The sequence below is a fragment of the Sus scrofa genome, chromosome 1, assembly GCF_054392235.1.
Source record: "Sus scrofa isolate SSC_HxYL_T2T_F1_AM1 chromosome 1, Sscrofa_HxYL_maternal_Yorkshire_Landrace_v2.0, whole genome shotgun sequence".
Classification (NCBI taxonomy): Eukaryota; Metazoa; Chordata; class Mammalia; order Artiodactyla; family Suidae; genus Sus; species Sus scrofa.
Window position 1 is genome coordinate 185,006,228 of NC_139383.1, and position 23,546 is coordinate 185,029,773.

The following is a 23,546-nucleotide window of genomic DNA, read 5'->3' on the forward strand; positions in this document are numbered from 1 at the left end:
GCAGAAACTGTTTATTTTACTACATTCCCATGATTTAAAAGAAAATAGCAGATTTCAAAGTGCTGGGGTCCAGCCCCAGCAGCCAGGAGACCACGAACAGAAGGAGGGGATACAAACAGGTGTGGAAAGAATTGGAGCCAACTCCCTCAGCAAGTGCTGTAGATGACCTGTTTATTGAAAGGAGAGCATCAGCTTTTATACATTTTACTCTTATGCATGATTATACAAACAACAATATATGTTAATTTATTATTCCAAACTATTCTTTTAGTTTTAGATTTTAAATAAAGATTATGTACAAACTGTACTTTTATTCTTAGAAAATAAGTAAATAGCAAGCAGAATAATAGGTATCTAATTTTTACTTTAGCAATGATTTGGCATAAGGTGATAGATATTCTTGCCTAAGCTACCTATTGTGCTCCTCTAGCAGGCATGAACAGCCATTGATGGGGAGTGGGGTATTCACACGTGGCTTGCTTTCGAGGTCAGGCTGATCTCAAACCATTAGCAGGTTGTGCGAACATAAACTGTCTTAAATAAACCTTATCTATTATAAAGATCTTTATTAATTATAAAATCTATATATCAAAAGAATCTTGCCAATTATAATAATAATTTCCACCTGCTGGGTCCCAACAGGTAGCATTTATTATAGAAAAAAATATGTCTTGTCTTATAGTATCCACAATTGTTGGGCCATGGGCAACACCCAAACCACCCCCTAATCTGTCTCCATGGGGACGGACCAGAGTCCAACAAAGATCTCCAGGCCTATGTGGCAGTTCTGCATAATATTTACTATTACTCCTCTGAAGGGAAACTTCCCATTCTTAGGAAAGTTCTTTATGCATGGTTCAATTGTTTTCAACCTATTAGACAAGGGCTAGGTTTATAAGTAGGTAATAGCCCATACTTGGGTGGAAGCTCAGGAATTTGAGAAAGTTCCCATATTATGAGCCAAGAATGACTCACAACACACATAACCGTCAGACAGAAAAGAAGCGCAAGAATAGAAGAGGAAATCATATTTCAGAAATTTTTACTAAACAGGATCAGCTGGGGGATTCTTTGAAACTGCTTTGCAGCTTCAGTTTCTTCAGCCTCTGCTGTAGCTTTGCTTAGAGTTAGGCCTCACACAGGATTATTCTTCTTAGCCACTTTGTGGCTCCCAGCAGCAAAGCCTCTTGAACATCCTTTAAATTGTTTTACTCTGTCTTTTCTTTTTTTTTAAGCATTTTTATTACTCGAATTTATCACATCTGTAGTTGTATAATGATCATAACAATCTGATTTCACAGGATTTCCATCCCACAGCCCAGGCACATCCACCCCCCCAACCCCACAACTGTCTCCTCTGGAGACCATAAGTTTTTCAATGTCTGTGAGTCAGCATCTGTTCTGCAAAGACATTCAGTCTGTCCTTTCTTCAGACTGCACATATCAGTGAAAGCATTTGACGTTGGTGTCTCAATGTATGGCTGACTTCACTTAGCATGATAGTTTCTAGGTCCATCCATGTTGCAAAAAATACTGCTATTTCGTTCTTTTTTATGGCTGAGTAATATTCCATTGTGTATATGTACCCCACCTTCTGGATCCACTCCTCTGTCAATGGACATTTAGGTTGTTCCCATGTCTTGGCTATTGCAAATAGCGCTGCAATGAACATTGGAGTACATGTGTCTTTGTGAGTCATGATTTTCTCTGGATTGATGCCCAGAAGTGGAATTGCTAGATCAAATGGTAGTTCTATGTTTAGTTTTCTGAGGCATCCCCCTACTGCTTTCCACAGTGATTGCACCAATTTACAATTCCACCAACAGTGTACTAGGGTTTCCTTTTCTCCACACCCTCTCCAGCACTTACTGTTTGTCGACATTTTGGATGATGGCCATTCTGGCTGGTGTAGGGTGGTACCTCAAGTGGTTTTGATTTGCATCTCTCTAATAATGAGTGATGTTGAACATCCTTTCATGTCTTTCTTGGCCATCTGTATATCTTTGGAGAGCTGTCTGTTTAGATCTTCTGCCCATTTTTTGATGGGCTTGTTTGTTTTATTGATAAGGAGCTGCAGAAGTTGTTTATAAATTTTGGAGATTAATCCCTTGTCAGTCGATTCACTTGCAAAGATTTTCTCCCATTCTGTGGGTTGTCTTTTTGTGTGGTTGAGGGTTTCCTTTGCTGTGCAGAAACTTTGAAGTTCGATTAGGTCCCATTTGTTTATTTTTGTTTTTGTTGTCAATACTCTGAGTGGAGGATCTGAGAAGATGTTGCTGTGGTTTATGTCAGAGTGTGTTTGGCCTATGTTTTCCTCTAGGAGTTTTATAGTGTCTGGTCTTATATCTAGGTCTTTAATCCATTTGGAGTTTATTTTTGTGTATGGTGTTAGGGAGTGTTCTCATTTCATTCTTTTCCATGTGGCTGTCCAATTTTCCCAGCACCACTTATTGAACAAGCTGTCCTTTCTCCATTGTATATTCTTGCCTCCTTTGTCATAGATTAGTTGGCTATAGGTGCGTGGGTTTAAATCTGGGCTTTCTATCTTGTTCCACTGACCTATATGTCTGTCTTTGTGCCAGTACCATGCGGTTTTGATGATTGTTGCTTTGCAGTATAGTCTGAAGACCAGGAACCTGATTCCTCCAGCTCCATTTTCCTTTTTCAGGATGTCTTTGGCTATTCTGGGTCTTTTGCACTTCCAAACAAACTTTAAAATATATTGTTCGGGTTCTGTGAAAAAATGTCCTTGGTAATTTGATAGGGATTGCATTGAATCTGTAGATTGCCTTAGGTAGTATAGTCATCTTGATAATATTAAGTCTTCCAATCCAAGAACATGGTATATCTTTCCATCTATTTGTGTCATCTTTGATTTCTTTCATCAGTAGCTTGTAGTTTTCAGAGTACAGGTCTTTTGTCTCTTTAGGTAGGTTTACTCCTAGGTATTTTATTCTTTTGAATGTGATCGTAAACGGGATTGCTTCCGTGATTTCCTTCTGCTTTTTCATTGTTAGTATATAGAAATGCTATCGATTTCTGTGTATTGATTTTGTATCCTGCCACTTTGCCAAATTCGTCGGTAAGCTCTAACAGTTTTCTGGTAGAGTATTTTGGATTCTCTACATATAGTATCATGTCATCTGAAAATAGGGATAGTTTTACTTCTTCCTTTCCAATTTGGATTCTTTTATCTCTTTCACTTCTCTGATTGCTGTGTCTAGGAATTCCAAAACTATGTTGAAGAGTAGTTGTGAGAGTGGACATCCTTGTCTTGTTCCTGATCTCAGTGGGTCTTCTTTCAGCTTTTCACCATTGAGAATGATGTTTGCTGTCAGACTGTCATATATGGCCTTTATCATGTTGAGGTAGGTTCCTGCTATGCCCACTTTCTGAAGGGTTTTTTTATCAGAAATGCGTGTTGGATTTTGTCAAAGGCTTTTTCTGCATCTATTGAGAGGATTATACGGTTTTGATTCTTCAGTTTGTTAATGTGGTGTATCACATTGATGGATTTGCGGATATTGAAGAACCCTTGCATCCCTGGGATAAATCCCACTTGATCATGATCTACAATCCTTGTAATGTATTGTTGGATACAGTTTGCTAGTATTATGTTGAAGATTTTTGCATTGATGTTCATCAGTGAAATTGGCCTGTAGTTTTCTTTTCTTGTGGAATCTTTGTCTGTTTTTGGTACCAGGGTGATGGTGGCCTCATAGGATGAGTTTGGGAGTATCCCTTCTTCTGAAATTTTTTGAAATAGTTTCAGAAGGATAGGTGTTAGCTCTTCTCTAAATGTTTGATAGAATTCACCTGTGAAGCCATCTGGTCCTGGACTTTGTTTGCTAGAAGTTTTTTAATCACAGTTTCAATTTCAGTACTTGTGATGGGTCCATTCATCTTTTCTATTTCATCTTGGTTTAGTCTTGGAAGATTGTACCTTTCTAAGAATTTGTCCATTTCTTCTAGGTTTTCCATTTTATTGGCATATAGTTACATATAGTTGTTAATCTCTTATGTTCCTTTGTATTTCTGTGATGTCTGTTCTTCTCCTTTTTCATTTCTACTTGTATTGATTTGAGTCCTCTCTCTTTTTTGCTTGATAAGTCTGGCTAGGGGTTTATCAATTTTGTTGATCTTTTCAAAGAACCAGCTTTTCGTTTCATTGATCTTTTCTAAGGTTTTCTTTGTTTCTATTTCATTGGTGCTCTGATCTTTATGATTTCTTTCCTTCTACTCACTTTAGGTCTTTTCTGTTCTTCTCTCTCAAGCTGCTTTAGATGTAAAGTTAGCTTGTTTATTTGAGATTTTTCTTGTTTCCTGAGGTGAGCTTGCATTGCTATAAACTTTCCTTTTAGAACAGCTTTTGCTCATCCCATAGGTTTTGGAGTGTCGTATCTTCATTGTCATTTGCTGCCAGGTATTTTTTAAATTTCCTCTTTGATTTCTTCAGTGATCCATTGGTTCTTTAGTAGCATATTGTTGAGTCTCCACGTGTTTGTGTTTTTTGCAGGTTTTTTTCTTGTTCTTGATTTCCAGTTGTATAGCGTTGTGGTTGGAAGAGATGCTTGATATGATTTCAATTTTCCTAAAGTTACTGAGGTTGGATTTGTAGCCCAGGATGTGATCAATCTAGAGAATGTTCCATGTGCACTTGAGAAGAATGTGCTTTCTGTTGCTTTTGGATGGAATGTCCTGTAAATATCTATTAAGCCGATCTGGTTTAATGCTTCATTCAGGGCCTGTGTTTCCTTATTGATTTTCTGTCTGGTGGATCTGTCCATTGCTGTAAGTGGGGTGTTAAAGTCCCCCACTATGATTGTGTTATTGTCGATTTCTCCTTTTAAGGTTGTCAGCAGTTGCCTTATATATGGTGGTGAACCTGTGTTGGGTGCATAGATACTTCAAATTGTTATATCATCTTCTTGGATTGATCCTTTGATCATTATGTAATGTCCTTCTTTGTCCCTTAAAATATTCTTCATTTTAAAGTCTATTTTGTCTGATATGAGTATTGCTACTCCAGCTTTCTTTTGATCCCCGTTTGCATGAAATATTTTCTTCCATCCTCTCACTTTCAATTTGTGTTTGGCCCTAGAAGTGAAGTGGGTCTCTTGAAGACAGCATATATATGGGTCTTGTTTTTCTATCCATTCAGCCAGTCCATGTCTTTTGGTTGGGGTGTTTAGTCCATTAACATTTAAGGTAATTATTGATATATATGTTCTTATTACCATTTCATTAACTGCTTTGGATTTGTTTTTGATGCTCTTTTTTTTTTTTTTCCTTCTCTTGTTCTTTTCTGCCTAGAGAAGTTCCTTTAGCATTTGTTGTAAGGCTGGGTTAGTGTTGCTGAATTCTCTCAGCTTTTGCTTATCTGTGAAGGTTTTTATTTCTGCTTCAAATCTGAATGAGAGCCTTGCTGGGTAGAGTAATCTTGGCTGGAGGTTTTTTCCTTTTATCGTGTTAAGTATATCATGCCACTCCCTTCTGGCCTGCAGAGTTTCTGCTGAAAAATCTGCCAATAGCCTTATCGGGGTTCCCTTGTATGTTATGTGTTTCTTTTCCCTAGCTGCTTTCAAGATTTTCTCTTTGTCTTTAATTTTGGTCAGTTTGATTAATATGTGTCTTGGGGTGTTCCTCCTTGGGTTTATTTTATATGGTACTCATTGTGCTTCCTGGATTTGAGTGATTCCTTCCCCATGTTAGGGAAATTTCCAGCTATTATCTCTTGGAATATTTTTTCTGTCCCCTTCTCTCTCTCTTCTCCTTCTGCCACCCCTATAATAAGGATGTTGTTGCATTTAACGTTGTCCCAGAGTTCTCTGAGACTCTCTTCATTTGTTGTCAATCTTTTTTCTCTTTTCTGTTCTGCATTCTTAATTTCCACGAATCTGTCCTCCACCTTGCTTATTTGTTCTTCTGCCTCCTATATTCTGCTGTTAGCTGCTTCTAGTGAATTTTTTATTTCAGTTATTGTATTTTGCATCTGTTCTTGTTTAAGTTTTCTATCTTGTATCTCTTTGCTGAGTGTTTCCTGTAAGTTATCCATCTTTGCCTCCAGTTTCTTTCCAATGTCTTGCATCATCTTCAGCATCAACAGTCTAAAGTCTTTTTCCTGGAGGCTGAGAATCTCTTCATGGCTTAGCTGATTTTCTGGGGTTTTTCTTTTCTCCCTCATCTGAGTTATAGTTCTCTGTCTTTTCATTTTTATCAGTTTTTGGTGTGGTGACCTTTTTATAATAGAGCTCTAGCCTCTCATACTTCTGGTGTCTGCCCCCCTTGTGGCTGAAGTCAGTATGGGGGCTTGCTGTAGACTTCCTGATGGGAGGGGCTGATGCCTGCCCCCTTGTAGGTGGAGCCAATTCTAATCCCTCTGGTGGGTGGGGCTTAGTCTCTGGATGGGATTAGGGGCAGCTGTGTGCATGAGGCTCTTTAGGTAGCCTGTTTACTGAGGGGTGGGGCTATTATCCCAGCTGGATTGTTGTTTGCCCTGGGGCTTCTCAGTGCTGGCTGACTGATGGGTGGGACCAGATTTTCCCAAAATGGCCACCTCCAGAGAAAGGCAACTGCTGAATATTCCCAAGAGCTTTGCCTTCAATGTCCTTCCTTCACAACAAGTCACATTCACCCCTGTTTTCCCAGGATGTCCTCCAAGAACTGCAGTCAGGTTTGACCTAGGTTCCTGTGGAAACCTCACTCTGCCCTGGGACCTAGTGCACGTGAAAATCTGTGTGTGCCTTTTAAGAATGGGTTCTCCATTTCCCCCAGTCCTGTGGAGCTGCTGCTCACAAGCCCCGCTGGCCTTCAATGCCAGATGCTCCAGGTGCTCTTTCTCCCAATGCCAGATCCCAGCATGTGAGGGTTTGATGTGGGGCTCAGAACTCTCACTCCTGTAGGTGAGTCTCTGTGAACCAGTTAGTTTTCAGTCTGTGGAACTTCCCACCTGGGAGGTATGGGGTTTTTTATATCATGAAATCACCCCTCCTACCTCTTGATGTCACCTCCTCTTTTTCTTCTGGAGTAGGGTATGGGTTTCCAGTCCATTTGGGTGGAGATTGCTCAGTCTTTAGTTGTGAATTTTGTTGTTTTTAGGAGAGAAGTTGAGCTCCAGTCCTTCTATTCCGCCATCTTAATCCCGTCCCTCTCTATGCACCTTTTAAGAATGGGGTCTCCATTTCCCCCAGTCCTGTGGAGCTCCTGCGCACAAGCTCCACTGGCCTTCAATGCCAGATACTTCCAGGGTTCTTTCTCCCAGTGTCAGATCCCAGCCCATGAGGGTTTGATGTGGGGCTCAGAACTCTCACTCCTGTAGGTGAGTCTCTGTGAACTAGTTAGTTTCCAGTCTGTGGGGCTTCCCCCCCAGGAGGTATGGGATTGTTTATATAGTGAAATCACCCCTCCTACCTCTTGATGTGTCCTCCTCATTTTCTTCTGGAGAAGGATATCTTTTTTAAGGTTTCAAGTCCATTTGGGTGAAGAGTGCTCAGTCTTTAGTTGTGAATTTTGTTATTTTTTGGAGAGAAGTTGAGCTACAATCCTTCTATTCGGCCATCTTAATCCTGTCTCCAGAAATCACTTTTAATCTAAAGTCCAAAAATGCAATACACAGTTCCTCTTCTATCCAATATATCCCTCAGTTCTTATTCATTTGCCTCTAAGACAGAAGAGGGTAATTTGTTAAAAAGTGCTCCATCTTTTCTTTCTCATTGATTTTTCATTTATTTCCAATCTCAAGTTTCTCAATTCTCTGCTACAAATGTCTGAGGGAAATTGTGAATAACACATCTTCTATTGCTACTTTCCATATTCTAACTTCTAACTTTTCATTTCAATGTAATCTCTTCTATTAAGGAATACTATGTAGCTGTATACAGTTTCCACCAGCCTGGGTAGTACAAAGGACTTACAATGTTGGTCTATCCCACCCCACTTCTCTTAGGCTTATGGTAAATACATGACAGAAATTTCTTTATCATACCTCTGTCTTCTTCCCCTTTCTCCTCTGATGCATACACAGACCAAATAAGGGAACAAATAATCCTCCCCTCAAAAGACTTTCAACATCTCATTGTATTTGCAAATCTTTTCCTTTCAGTATGATATGCTGCTACTAAGAAAGTTTTGGGAGAAAATATATAAGCTATTGAGGCTTTTCTAAAGTTGGTACACACATATTCCTTGGTTTTTAGTTCCTATTTCACTAAAGTTCAATGATATCACAACTTATTTGGTATATTTTTGTAACTTATTTCATGTACACAAGTTTCACATTTTCAACAGTTTAAATAATTTTTATTTTGTATTTCTCTAGGGTATTCAGAAGACAAAATGAGAATGTTGGTAGGAGGGAATACCTTATAATGGATTTACATTTGGGTAGCAAAGAAAAAAAAATAAAGGCATTGTAACTTATATTCCTTCTTTTGCTGAAAGCTAAGCCTTTATCCTCTCATTTGTTAGGATGAAAATAATTTACTTTATTCTCTAAAGGCATATTCCAGTGTAGATCATGTTAAAAGTTTTCCTAGAACTGATTATTTTTTCTTCTGTATTCCATCTACTATACTTTCCATACACTTTATCCTGAAAAGTGAAAGAAGAATAAAATAAAAGAGACTAAAAATTATTTGTAACCAGTGAGTGCACTAAAACAAATGAACTCTCGCTAAATCTTGGTTTTGAAATTTTATGGAAAAGCATAAAAATTATTTATACAAATATTGCTATAATTATAGATTAAAAAACTCAAGAAGTTTCCTAGCCCCAACTCTTCCTTAAAACCAAAAGTGATGCATTATAATCTTTCTTCTAGCAAAGAACTAAAAATTTCAAAAATTACCCTAGCTTAATCTTTCCAGTGGTTTGTAATTCAAGTCAGAAAAAAATAACTGTTATTGCTTACACAAATTCTTTCTGCTGCAATTTAAACTTTTAGCTTCTTGTTTGTTACTGAGATAGAAATAATCACCATCCTGTTTTAGTATTTTATTAGATACTTAGATACAATAAAACAATTATTTGTACCTTTTTTTGTTTGTTTATTTTAGTAGGCCCAATAGTCTTATATTGACAGCAATTCCCTGGATGCTTTGTCATTCATCTTCTGATTTCAACGTTTTTGACTACATATTGACTTATGAATGAAGGCAAATTTCTCTTTTAGAAGAATTATGGGTGTTTGGTTTTATTTTATTTTGTTTTTGTGTTTGAGGTTCAGCCAACTCAAGACATCTCATCTCACAGGAATGGGTTTACCCACAAACATATTTTGAGTGCTTTTCCCCCCTTTTGTTCTTAGCATATCCTAACTCATATACCCTATCCTGTTATATAGAAAACAATGAAAAGAACATTTTAAGAAATACTTTTTCCATTTTTAATGTAAGCAAAGAAAATGGATTACCAACAGTTTATAACATTTCCTAAAAAAAATGCTTCCAAGTCTAATCAAGACCTTTAGCTTCCAGGTAATGCCTAGGGCTCCAGATTCTTAACATGCAGGAAAAAAGTGTATTTGATAAGGACCCAAAGGACAATGCTGGCTTACATACAACCTGGAGGCAGCTGGACTAGGCTGAAGATAAACTTTAATATTCCAGTTCAGTCTACAATCGACTGAAGGGGTCTTAAATCTCTGTGCTATTTCCAAAATTACTGAAATTTCTCAAATTTCTGAGGGAAATAAAATTTCCTTAATTTGTTTTACAATGAAACCAAATTTTTGATTCTATTGATCTGGTGTCCAATTTTGTAAAATATACCTGAATAAGACAAGTTTACCAGAGAAGGATGTAATAAGTGGAATCAGTAAACTTACATTATATCAGAACTAATGGCTGTTTCAATTTATAGTGCTAGAACACAAAAATCCAGAATAGGGCTTTCATTATAGGCATATAAACCAATATATAATGACACCAAACACATTAATTTTTTTAAGTTGTCAAAGGAAATTTTCATTTCTACCTGCATCCTAAAATAGAAGTCATAAAAAATAAATATCCCACCATTTAATAACATTGCTTAAAATACATATTTGGGCTTGTCTTTTATCAAATTGAGAAGAACAATATATAGTTCACATTGGACTCTGTCTTTTGTCTTGGTGACTTTGCATCTTTCAAGTGTTTCTCACTGCTTCTTGCTCCCCAGCAATTTCCTCACTTGGCAACACCAAGGGAAAGCACAAATATTTTCCTGTTTGATAGACAAGGTACCTTTCTTTTATCCTGTAACCTTAGGCAATGTGTTGACTAAGTGAATGAATGCAGTTTAATGTAATTTTTCTCCCAAACTATTAAAAGAAATAAAGTATGTAGAGCTCATTCATTGCACAAATATGTATTCAGTCTATATGTGTTCCCATAAATACAATCCACAAAGAACATTAGGTTAGAAATAATGCCATCGAATGAAATATTTTGGAACAGGAAAATATATTAGTACCTTTCAATTATAATAAATGTTAATGATTCACCCATGCACAATTTATGTCAAATATTACTAGTGGGTATAGTTTTAATTAAAAGGAAATTATTTCCTTATTATCTTCCAAATAAATATTACAGAATATTAGGGCTGAAAGAGGCCTAGATATTACCAAATTTTACACATGATAATCCCACATCTCTTGATTCCCAAACCAATTCTCTTGTCAAAATAATTAAAATAATGCTTCTTAATACACTATTTTATGATACTACATGCTATTTCTTGACAACAATTTTAAAGCATTAACACTAAGAATTTTTCTTCATGACTCTCAAAGGTGCACAATTAAATTCATCAGCTTTAGCCTAGAGGGGAAAAATCAGAACAAAATTTGGGCTAAAATAGAAGTGTATAGTTCAATGAATATCTTTTATAATTTAAAAGCCTTTTTTATTTTTTGCTTTTTAGGGCTGTACCCATGGCATATGGAAGTCCCCAGGCTAGGGATTGAATCAGAGTTGTAGCTGCTGGCCACAGCCACGCCAGATCTGAGCCGTGTCTGCAGCCTACACTGTGGCTTAAGGCAATGCTGTATCCTTAACCCACTGATTCCAGGGATCAACCCACATCCTCATGGATACTAGTCTGATTCATTTCTGCTGTGCCACAAGGGGAACTCCCAAAGACATACCGTATTTATCAATTTAAATAAGGTCACATATCACTTTGGTGTCAGCAGACTTTTTATGTGTGTATGATGCTACTATTAACATAAGAGGTTTCAATCTGATTGACAAGAATAGATCATCAAACTCCTGTGAAATCACTTTTCTCCCAACCATGCCGAAAAAGTTTTTAGGAATCTTTCTTTTTAAGTCAAGAGAGAATTGGTCATATTCCCTATTTAGTAGAGAATGTACATCATTGATTTTTCCGCTGCCACATTTTCACCTTATGATCCAGCCAAGAATTTGTTTCACAATTTACCATATGAACAAGGGGCAGCAAGGAATTACCAAGCTCTGCCATTGGAGAAAACACATGTCTCTCCACTTGAGAACACTTCCTTATGCTGAGTTATCTTCCTGTCATTGGGATTAATGAATTGTTTTATCCAAATAAACTACCAAAAGTCTATAATAAACATAAACTTTCCATAATCTTCTCTCAAAATTAAGCCATATATATATATATAAAACTTAAAATTAATTTCCCCTAGAATTATAAAAAATACTGTTAATGGCATCACATATCTAGACATCTTTACCATTTAATACCATGTAAACCAGCAAAGCATCATGGAATTTGGTTCCTTATCTTATGAATAATTAAACTCCCCATTTTACCCAATTAATTTGTCTCAACACTGAAGTCTCTAGATCTAGCTACAAAAATCTAAAATTATCAAGATAATTAAGATACAACAGAAAAGAGCTAATAATAATATTTCTATACATTTAGGTGAAGTAAAAGGTGAGTAAAATTTAGGTTAATGAAAATCCAATTTGAAGTGAAATCAAAAGAGCTTTGAATCATAATAGTGTAATTGAAGGAACTCCAAGAAATGAAATATATGTATTTTCTCATAGGCCATTACAATAATAAAATACTAATCAACTGAAAATCACATCTTTACTACTATGCAATGCTTGGAGTTATATTTGCTCAATTAATCTCATTATGTTTTATGCCATCCATTCTTAAGTACTGCCAATAGATTAAAAAATATATTTAACAAAATATCATCAAAAAGTTCATAATGCTATCATGTGAAACTTATTATAGGCTTAATTTTAAAAATATATATTTTAAAAGAAAATATTTTATTGATGCTATATATTTTATCTTTATTTTACTTTTTAATATAATGATTTTTATTTTTTTTAATTATAGCTGGTTTACAGTGTTCTGCCAATTTTCTACTATACAGCATGGTGACCCAGTTACACATACATGTATACATTCTTTTTTCTCACATTATCATGCTCCATCATAAATGACCAGATATAGCTCCCAGTGCTACACAGGAGGATCTCATCACTTATCCATTCCAAAGGCAATAGTCTGCATCTATTAATCCCAAGCTCCCAATCCATCCTGCTCCCTCCCCCTCCCTTGGCAACCACAAGTCTATACTACAAGTCCATGATTTCCTTTTCTATGGAAAGGTTCATCTGTGCCAGATCTTAGATTCCAGATATATGATATCATATGGTATTTGTCTTTCTCTTTCTGACTTACTTCACTCAGTATGAGAGTCTCCAGGTCCATCCATCTTGCTGCAAATGGCATTAATTTGTTCTTTTTTATGGTTGAGTAGTATTCCACTGGGTATATATACACCCTATCTTCCTAATCCAATCATTGATTGATGGACATTTAGGTTGTTTCCATGTCTTGGCTACTATGAATAGTGCTGCAGTGAACATGCAGGTGCATGTATCTTTTTCAAGGTAAGTTTTGTCTGGATATATGTCCAAGAGTGGGATTGCTGGGTCATATGGTAGTTCTATGTATATTTTTCTGAGGTACCTCTACAATGTTTTCCCCAGTGGTTGTACCAGCTTTCATTCCCACCAATAGTGCAGGAGGGTTCCCTTTTCTCCACACCCCCTCCAGCATTTATTTGTAGACTTATTAATGATGACAAGGGCTTAATCTCTAAAATATACAAACAACTTATACAACTCAACAGCTAAAAAGCCAACAACCCAATTGAAAAATGGGCAAAAGACTTGAACAGGCATTTGTCCAAAGAAGATATACAGATGGCCAAAAAGTACATGAAAAAATGCTCAACATCACTGATTACTAGAGAAATGAAAATCAAAACTGCCATGAAATACCACCTCACACCAGTCAGAAGGGCCATCATTAATAAATCCACAGATGCTATATATTTTAGATGTAATATAAATATATAACATTGCTAAGAAAATAATTTTGTTATATTGAAGAAGGAAATATTTTAGCTGTTAAAAAGTACTAGTTAGTACATATCAATAAGTAAATTGAGGGAAATATGTATAGATCAGCAGAACATTTTAAAGGAAAAAAAACACTTAAATAAGGAGCACAGTTCTACTGCAGACCTGGGGAAAAAAGGACCACTGTCCTGGACACTGTCTTTAAGAATTTCCAGTTCTGGCTTTACTCTGACCACGCCTTTCCCACTGGATAAGGAGTCAATGGGGCCAATGGGATGTGCCTACACTGAGCCTTTGACCTATTCTATGTCATGATGTGGATCTAAGACACTGAAATATCTGCTTAAATTTCCTATGTTCACTTATTGGGCCTATTCAAGGTTTTTCCTGATTCGATCTTCTTGAGGAACAATGAAGCTATCTGTATGACTAGCCATAGGTTATACTTGATCTTTTTTTGTAGTACACAATTACTGTCAAATGCAATGGTGCATTGGCAGGTTAAAGGAGAAAGGTGGAAAGAGTAAAGACATTTATGATGTAAGCTCTTATCTTTTCTATCAGGTAACAAAACAAAAATCCCTCTCTTTGCCTCTTTGGCATCCACTATCATAATCTGATGAATAGTTTGTCATAAATTGCCTTAAGTTATGACTTGCTACCCTTTGCTGAAATCATAGTTTAACAATTTAACTTGGAATTCTGTATATTATGAGAGAGAATCTATGAGATCAGAGATTTTTTTTAGTAGCCCTTCCTATCATGCAAAATAATGTTATGCCTTTGTAGATAGCCAGAACACTCTAAGAAAAGTATTTATTTGGCTGCATTGCCTTGACAAAATCTAATAAAGTGTACTGTCTCTTTCTGCATGCTAAATGCCTTGGAGCACTTATGCTTCTTAGTATAACGGTCCTCATGAATTGCTGGAATTTTATATCAGGCTTTATTTTGTGTATAAAATGAAATCCACATATGGTAGATGTCATCCTCAAAAGCCTTCATGTTTTTTGAGTTGATCAAAGAATCATATTAATATATAATCTCCACTGTCTGATAATTAACCAGTGTGAGAGTTGCTTGTAACAGCTGTCAATTCAAAAACAATTAATGGGTAGTAATGCTTATAGAGAAAGCAACATGGGCAAGAAAGTGTACTTAGATCAATACCACTTTTAAAAATCTAAATTTTTAGATCAGAGAGAAAAAGAATCCTGATGAATAGAGAATATTCAACCATTCATAAACATTCCCATCACAAAAATATGAACATGCCAGGGAGTTGGCACAGGAAGAAGATATGGTTTAATTGAAGAAAGGTTATATTTCTAATTATGTATGACCTTTTAGTTGGTATTTACTTTAGAAGACAGTGTTTGAATAGTGGGCAAGCTGCATAACCAAAGGTAGTTTCTCTAGTCAATATTCTCCTCCTTGGCCCTACTCTGGAAATTTCCAAGTTAAGCAAGAAATAAATTGTATAACTTCCCTTTTGTCCCATTAAATGAGTTTATACCAAAGATTACTCTGGAAATAAAAATGGCAAAATGGAAACTGAAGGTTTAATTTATAGATTGGACTCAATTAATTTAATAATGACATTTAAAAAATTCATACATTTAAGTTTGCTCTAAAAATGATTACATTTTTATTTTTTATATTAATTTGCATATAATTATTTAGGCACATGAATTGGTCTAAGGCATAAATATTTCAAAATAAAAGCTTATCCCAGCATAGGAATATTTCTGTGCACATTAAGATTTCATTTGATGATAACTTTAAGTAAATTATTAGTAATTTTAAATGAAACCCAATATAATAAAATAATTTATCTTGTTTATTTTTATATTTACTGGAAGATTGAAATAAAATAATCTTAAATTCAGAAAAATGTTGTTTTATAATATTAAATGCTTTTATATTACATAAGCTAAAACACAAGTGGGGCTTAAATACTACTTGAAAGATATGGACAAATTTAACAATATAATAAAAGTCCAAATGATGGAAAAATCTTTTAATATTCTCATAGATAATTGAGACAGTTCATACTGTCTCATAATTTTATCAACCAGAATATGGTGCAAATCTCAATTTATTTAAGATTTAAAATTTTTGTTTTCTTTTTAAATCTTCAACCACAGCATATAGAAGTTCCCAGGCTAGGGGTTGAACCAGAGCTGTAGCTGCCAGCCTATGCCACAGCCATAGCAACACAGGATCCAAGCTACATCTGGACAGCTCACAGCAACCTGGATTCCTGACCCTCTGAGCGAGGCCAGGGATCCAACCTGCATCCTCATGTATACTAGTCAGATTTGTTTCCACTGCACTACAATGAGAACTCCTAAGATTTATCTTATATATCTAATAATCTATTCTACTTTTTACGTAAGGTTCCTGCATATATGTATGTATTTACAGGTAAAAAATGCTCTTGTGTTTCTCCACTATTACTTTCATACTGCAACCACATAATACTTCTGACACCAGATATGTAGGTTTTCTTCTCCACACTAACCCATTCCCCAATATTAACTCAGTGTTCTTCAATTCATTTCAATTCTGACACCTAGAGTTAGTACAGATCCCATGGATTGAGGACTCAGTCCTACAAGACTGCTCCCAATTTCAGACACCAATTAAAGCAGCAGGTCTCCAGATTATCCACAACTTTTGTCCCATTTCACTACAAATTAGAACTTCTGACTTTCTCCTTAGATTCAATCCTTTGCTAGAACATCTCACAGAACTCTGGGAAAACTTTGCTTACATTTGCCAGTTTATTGTATTATAAAAGATATGTAAAGGATACAGGTGATTAGCCAGATGAAGAGATAAGATAGCTAGCACAAGCTCTGAAGGGTCCTGAGCATAGGAGCCTCTATACCCATGGAGTTATAGTGTGCCACTGTCCTGGCAGATGGATGTGTTTACCAACCTAGAAGCTCTGAGAACCCTAAACTTTTGGAAATTTTTTGGAGGCTCCCTCATGTAGCCTCCATTATCAATCATTCGCTCATTTTCCAGCCCCTCTGTTTTTTCCAGAAGATAGAGGTGAGACTGAAAGTTACAAGCTTCCAATCACAACTTGATCTTTCTGATGATCAGCACCCTAAATTATAAAGTTATCCACAAACCCGAGTTGCCTCATGAGAACAAAAGATGCTCATAGTACTCTTATCATTTAGAAAATTCCAAGAGTTTTAGGATCTTTATGCCAGGAACTAGGAGCATATATCTATATATCTATCTATAATCTAATAGTTAACAATTTGTGAGTGTGTGTAATGTATATGAATAAGCAAACTGAATTTATGTGATTATTTGTATATTAAATATGTATGTTAATTATTATAATTGACAAGCATAATGGCTCTATTATTCACTTTTTTTTTTAAATACTTTATTCATTGACATTCTTTTTTTTTTTTTTTTTTTTTTTTGTCTTTTTGGTCTTTTGTTGTTGTTGTTGTTGTTGCTATTTCTTGGGCCGCTCCCGCGGCATATGGAGGTTCCCAGGCTAGGGGTTGAATTGGAGCTGTAGCCACCAGCCTACGCCAGAGGCACAGCAATGCAGGATCCGAGCCGCGTCTGCAACCTACACCACAGCTCACGGCAACGCCGGATCGTTAACCCACTGAGCAAGGGCAGGGACCGAACCCGCAACCTCATGGTTCCTAGTCGGATTCATTAACCACTGCGCCACGACGGGAACTCCTATTCACTTTAATTTCAATTACCATTCTCTGATATGACCACTCATTTGCCTACTCTCTCAAAACTGGGGAATTATTCAAAATACTCTTGGCACCATAAGCCCTCTCAAGGGAGAAAAAGAAATGTAAATAATCTGATTGCACATATCATTAAGCATAAAGACTATAAGGATTAAATTTTTTAAAATAAAACCATGTATTAAATAGAGGAAAATACAGGGAGTTCCTCATAATGGTTGAACACATGTAATATGGAGTTAGACCACCTGGGTTGAAATCCTGGCTCTGAAAATTTTGGGCTAATATGATTTAGAGAAAATAATTTATTATTTCCATTGCTAAGTTTCCTCATCTGTAAAATGATCAATAGTGGCTTCTTATAGGGCTTTTGTGAGGATTAAAAGGGTGAATGTGTTGTAAAGAGCTATACTGGACACATCATATAAGTGAAGTAGAGGTGGTGAAAAATATTCCAAGTATTAAAATAGGTAAAGAAATAAAAGAAGAATGATTGAGGTTTTGGAAATAAGTCAAACACTTCTTAAAAAAAGAGAACTGAAAGGACTAACACATTGAAGAAATAATTACAACATAAATTGAATAGATAATACCTTTGATATACATTTGCAAACAAAGTAACTAGTGAACCTTCCAAAGGGAAAATGGGCAAAAGCATGTACTTCATTAAATAACAAAAGAAATGACAAGCAATTTACAAAAACATGCTTAACCTAGCCACATAGGAAATGAGAAATCTTATAAATAGCTTTTGGATAGATAGAAACTTAAAATAGCAGGAATAGTAGATGTTTTAAAATCTAAGTATTTCCACTTGGACAGGACATAATCAAATAGAAACACTTTTAAAATACTAGTAAGAATTTTACTCCAGTCTTTAAGGATAGCAGCTTGATACTTTGAATCAAGATCTTCTTTAAGCTGGAAACTACATATCTAATATTCTCCACAGGATAAAATTAGAGTTGTATATAAAAAATGTATGCAAAAGTTTTGTTCATCAAGGTCTTTTAGTATAATTATATAATAGAAAAAATTAAAGTAACATGAATGTAAAATTGGGAAATAATTAAATTAGGCTGTGACATATTCAAATTAAAATTATTTTATAGAAGATTTTGTGATTTGAGAAAATGTTTCCAATATAGTAGATAAAAGTATTTTATAATCTTTTTTTTTTTTTGGTCTGCACCCACAGCATGCAGAATTTCACGGGACAGGGATCAAACCTGCACCACAGCAGTGTTCTGAGCCACTGCAGTGACAACACCAGACCCTTAACCTGCTGAGCCACAAGACAACTCCTAAGGGTATTTAAACAAAATGATTTAAGTAGAACTATCATAATTTTGGATAAAATAGAAAAAAGTGAGAAAAAATTCAAATCTTGATAATGAAACTCTTCAGTGTCATTAATTTTTAATGTTTTAAATTATGTCATATATCTTCCTAATTTTTCTATAGAATGTTTAATAATCATACAAATTATAGTACAAATTTATATATATATATATTTTTTTTGTCTTTTGTCTTTTGTTGTTGTTGTTGCTGTTTCTTGGGCCGCTCCCGCGGCATATGGAGGTTCCCAGGCTAGGAGTTGAATCGGAGCTGTAGCCACCGGCCTACACCAGAGCCACAGCAACGTGGATCCGAGCCGCGTCTGCAACCTACACCACAGCTCACGGCAACACCGGATCATTAACCCACTGAGCAAGGGCAGGGACCGAACCCGCAACCTCATGGTTCCTAGTCAGATTCGTTAACCACTGTGCCACGATGGGAACTCCACAAATTTATATTTTTAATAAAATCTCATTTTCTATTTAGGCACAAAACATTAGAAACCCTAAGTGATCATTCTGAACTTTAATCATTTTTTCTAACAATTATTTTAAATGTTAAACCATTTTTGTTTATTCTTTTTACAATTACTTGAGAAATGATGTAATTTTAGTATTGATACTGTGACTAATTTCTTTCCCAAATTGACTATTGAAATTGGACCAAGTATTAACCTCCAATAAATTCTTTGTTAACAAACCACAATTATAATAGTTTGAGTGATTAGAGAACACTACATTGTTAAGCATTAAACAAAGACTTCAATAAAACATTCCTCCTCAATACAGAGCTTCAATTCCACGGCTACATATTAGGAAGTATGTAGATTGCCCGAACAATCTTCTAAGTATTCATAAATTTTGTAAATATCAACTTCCATGGCATGATTGTGTTCCCTAATTTTCAGTTAAAATACTCTTAACAAAGAAGCCTAAAACTTTGTCCCTCCAGTTATCCCTTATTTTGTTCTATGAGTGAAAATTTATGTCTCATTCTCCTTCTGAGAGTCTGTATAATGTTGACAAAGATTATAAATGCTTAATATTTGCACATTCCTGTACTGGGCTCAAGATTTGCTCAGCTCCACCTACTCCTAAGGCGTGCTACTTAATTAGTAGATGAGGCTACACAAGCAGCTGGCCAGTATCCCCTGTGGTAAGGCCAGGCATCCTGGTTTCTGTGGGCCTCCATGGCAGGATTCACAACAGCTCTGTTGCCCCTCCCAAACTTTCTGCATGACTGGAGGAAGTGGTTCTTCCTACTGTGCTGTAAGGTGTGAGATATGGCTTTCCTAATGCCAGCTTAGAAAGTGCAGGAAAGCAGGGAATATAAAAACAATATATATAAAATATTATATGTAAACAATGTATATAAAATTAGTATATAGTATATGATATGTACTAATTTTAGCCCCAACTAAAAAAAGAGAAGTTATACAAATTATCATTTATTTCAGTAACTTCTGAAAGTATTTTTTTCAGTCAATGGCTGTATCACCCTGAATGTTTCTGATCTCATTTGAAAGTATTTTTCATATGCTTTTTAAAATAGTCACAAGACATATATCAAAACTCTTTTGAATGGAATACCTGATTTCCACAGGAACTACATTGCTACAGTTGTAAATAAATACTAAGGAAAATACAATCAACAAATAGACTTAGCCCCTCACAGTTTTTAGCCTATCATTCAGGGAGGGGAAAAAACAATTATAAAAACAGTAACAATGCATTCAGCACAATGATTCTAATTACAAGGAAGGCACATCATGATGAGACATATTCACATAGGATTAGGTAAAACTTGATGGAAAAAGTCTTAACTATACTGAATGCCAAAGGAAACTTAAGACACTGGAAGAGTGAACAAGTGCTCCATTTATTATTTATTCAACAGGTGTTTTTATAAATACCTACTATTTACTGTGTACTTTTCTAATCAATGGAGAGAGACCACTGAACAAAATATAATCCCTTGTCTTATAAACTTTACATTCTATTAGGTAGACACAAAAATTAAAAATGAATAAGCAAATACATATTAAGTTGGTGATATATTTTGGAATAAAAATAAACCAGGGAAAGTATTTAGTCTGTGCCAGGGTAAAAGTGATGGACACTCTTTAAAAGATTGGTTAGGAAACTTTTTAAATGAGGAAATTATATCTAAATAATATTAAAAAATGGTGAGGGAAAGAGTTATAATGATATCTGGAGGAAAGATACTCCAGGCAGAAGGAACAGCAAATGCAGATTTGCAAAGGAAGAGGTATTCCTCACAGATCTCAAACACCAGTTAGTAAACTAGTGGAAATAAAAAGGAAGTCAAGAAGTACATTGAAAATGAGGTAAGAGAGGAAACAAGAAGCCAAATCACTTGGGGCAAATGGAGATGTGAATTTAACTATGAGAGTAAGATCACCAAGAACTCGTGAATACATATATAGAAGAAGAGAAAACTAAGTACTAAATCTGGAACATTCATTCCTATGTTAATAGGCTCAGAGATGAGAAACATCCTATGAAGGAGACTGACGAACAGACTGATGAGATGAGAGGCAAACAAAGGAAATATATTTTTCTAAAAGCCAATAAAGAACATTTTCAAAGAAGAGAAATGACAAAATTTTGATAAAATCTCCTGAAAGGTCAATATAATTTGATATGAGAATTGGCCATTGAATGTAGCAACATGGAGATCACTGGTAACTTTGAAAAGGCTGGGTTCAGGGAAGAGTTGGAAAAAAAATAAAATGTGAAAGGAAGAACCTGAGGTAGTTTGTGGAGAGAGATTTTATGTAAAGGGAAACTGATAACTGGGAAGTAGCTACAGCAGTAAATGTGGCCAAATTTGATGGCATATCAGAAATACTCAGCAATGGAAAAATCTGATTAGCTAGACAGTGGGGAGATTTACTGAAGGAATATTCTTGAATAAAGGAGAAGAGATGGGATCTAGAAAACAAGTAGAAGTTTTGGCTTAGTAGAGGGGAAATGAGGAATGACTGGAGGTCTGAACTTCTTGAGGTGACTAACATAAATATGAGTCAAGTGGACAGTTATATCAGTGGTGATGGTTGCATGCAGACAATGAAAACAATGAAGTAAATGTTGAAAAGTATGTGTGGGAGTCTGCACCCTCCTCCACTTTGTCAAGGAAAGATGCAGAAATGGAAGCCAGGAGTTGGGCTGTCTTTGAACTTGGGTAGATTCCTTTTAAGAACTGCTGACGTGAGTTTATCTCATTTTATTTTCTAGCAGAAGTTTAGAGGGATAGGAAGAGAAAATCTTGATTTCTAGCATGTTGACAATGTAGACCTCTGCTAGTTGAGGTATAAATTCCAGGGAGAGATTTCAAACAGCATAGGGATGTTTGCTGGCAAGAGAAATATAAAACATAAAAGGAACAATACAGAAATAAATATGGTTGGTCCTATACTCCATGAGGAAAGTGACATTAAATTGAGGTAAAGTTAAAGTGACAATAAATGAATAGAACTTGATGGAATTTAGAACATAGTTTAAACACTTTGGGCTTTTTCCTAGTGAAATTAAGAGAATAGCTATTACAGAGATTTAAGCACAAGGCTGCCATGGATAGAATGCAGTGTTTGCAAACATATCCTACTTACAATATGGATGATGGATTGAGGACAGAGGTAGGATTTATATATTTTCATTTAATAACTAATCTAAAGGTTCGAATATGAAAACTGTGTTTTAAAATCATTCCAATAAAGATGTACTGGAAAACCAAACATGACTAGTTCTTACTAAGAATTAAATTAAGGATTTATATATTGAATCCTCTCCTTTTGAAACCTGTTTTATGCCCTTTCCTGTTTTCTTTGCCAGTGGTTTTAAAGACTCAGCTCAGGCAGCATTTCCCTCTTGGACTTCCTCCCAGATTGTGAAAGCTCTTTCCTCCTTTGCCACAGCAGTTATTACTTGTTACTCAATAGGTGATTCAAACATTTTCCTCCTCTCCAAAACCTAAACTCCTCAAAATCAGAGACTGTATTTTATGTATTTTTGAATATTAATGTTCAGAACGATGTTTTATACATAGAACTTAGTAAGATATTTTAAACTTAATTTTTATTAAATTTGCAGAATGAGTTTTATGGGTTACCTAGTTTTATATGCAAATCTCTGGCTTCCCATTACTGAGAACTAGAAAGAAATATCCGTATGGTCACTTTAAAGATGTTAAAAATCAGTCCTGCTTTATATTTAATATGTGTATGTCCCTAAATGTACTTTTGCTGATGAAAGACAAAAGTAGTATGGAAGCATATTGCTAATTTCTTTTAAACAAACACATAGCTCAACTGACATTAGAACTTTACCAGCTAAAAGTTTTGATCTAAAATGTGTCTCCAAGTAATATTTGTATTTTTATGTGCATACATTTATAAAAATATCTTTGAGAACTTTAATATATCAGAATATTATATCCTACAGAGTTGTTTAGAAACTTTCTCTTAAGGTGAAATTTGAATAAATAAACAATGACAAAAATATTCCTAACTTTTAACTTTTAGCTCTCTGAAATCCAAGATTGTGGTAAGTTTTATTGACAACAACTTCAAAACCTCAAAATATACTCTTTGTTGGCATACACCAATTTTAACTGTTTGGATATAAATTTTAACTTATTATTTTTAACATCAAATAATTTACTCTCAGCCCACAAGTCACTGGGTTATTCCACACCTCAAAATATTTCTCAACTAAAAAGTCGACTTTTTGAAGGTTCCTACAAAAATATTATTTACTTCTAAAAAAGTAAAGGATCACTTCTGCTTCAAGGAAATATGTTGGAATGGGAATATGATTTACTTTCCTACCTGAAACAACAAAAAAATTAAATGAACTACATATAACATTGATTTTTCAAGACAATGGACATCATGAAGCAAAATACAAGAGATCTTGGAGAAACAGGAGAAAAACTGGTGGCCCAGTGACTGCCACAGCTCACTGCTCTAAGAGAGTTCCCAGGTCATGAAAAAGACAAGAAGAACCCATGTTAAAGTAATGAACTTGTAAATCTAAGATGAGGACAGAGAATCACAAAGCAAAGAACTAAACAGAAAGAA

The 23,546-nt window shown here is 35.3% G+C and overlaps 1 long non-coding RNA gene across 2 annotated transcripts in view; it reads right to left on the reverse strand.

The window, feature by feature from the left end:
• The window catches only part of LOC110257011 (uncharacterized), a 301,414-nt gene that overhangs the window by 160,412 nt on the left and 117,456 nt on the right, over positions 1 to 23,546 (reverse strand). The window contains exon 3 of one of the 2 annotated variants that reach the window (XR_002339140.2): positions 87 to 167. The exons of the other annotated variant lie outside the window; for it this stretch is intronic. This is a non-coding gene — a long non-coding RNA (uncharacterized LOC110257011). Of the gene's footprint in view, positions 1 to 86; positions 168 to 23,546 lie in introns of those variants that run through there. 2 annotated transcript variants of the gene reach the window in all.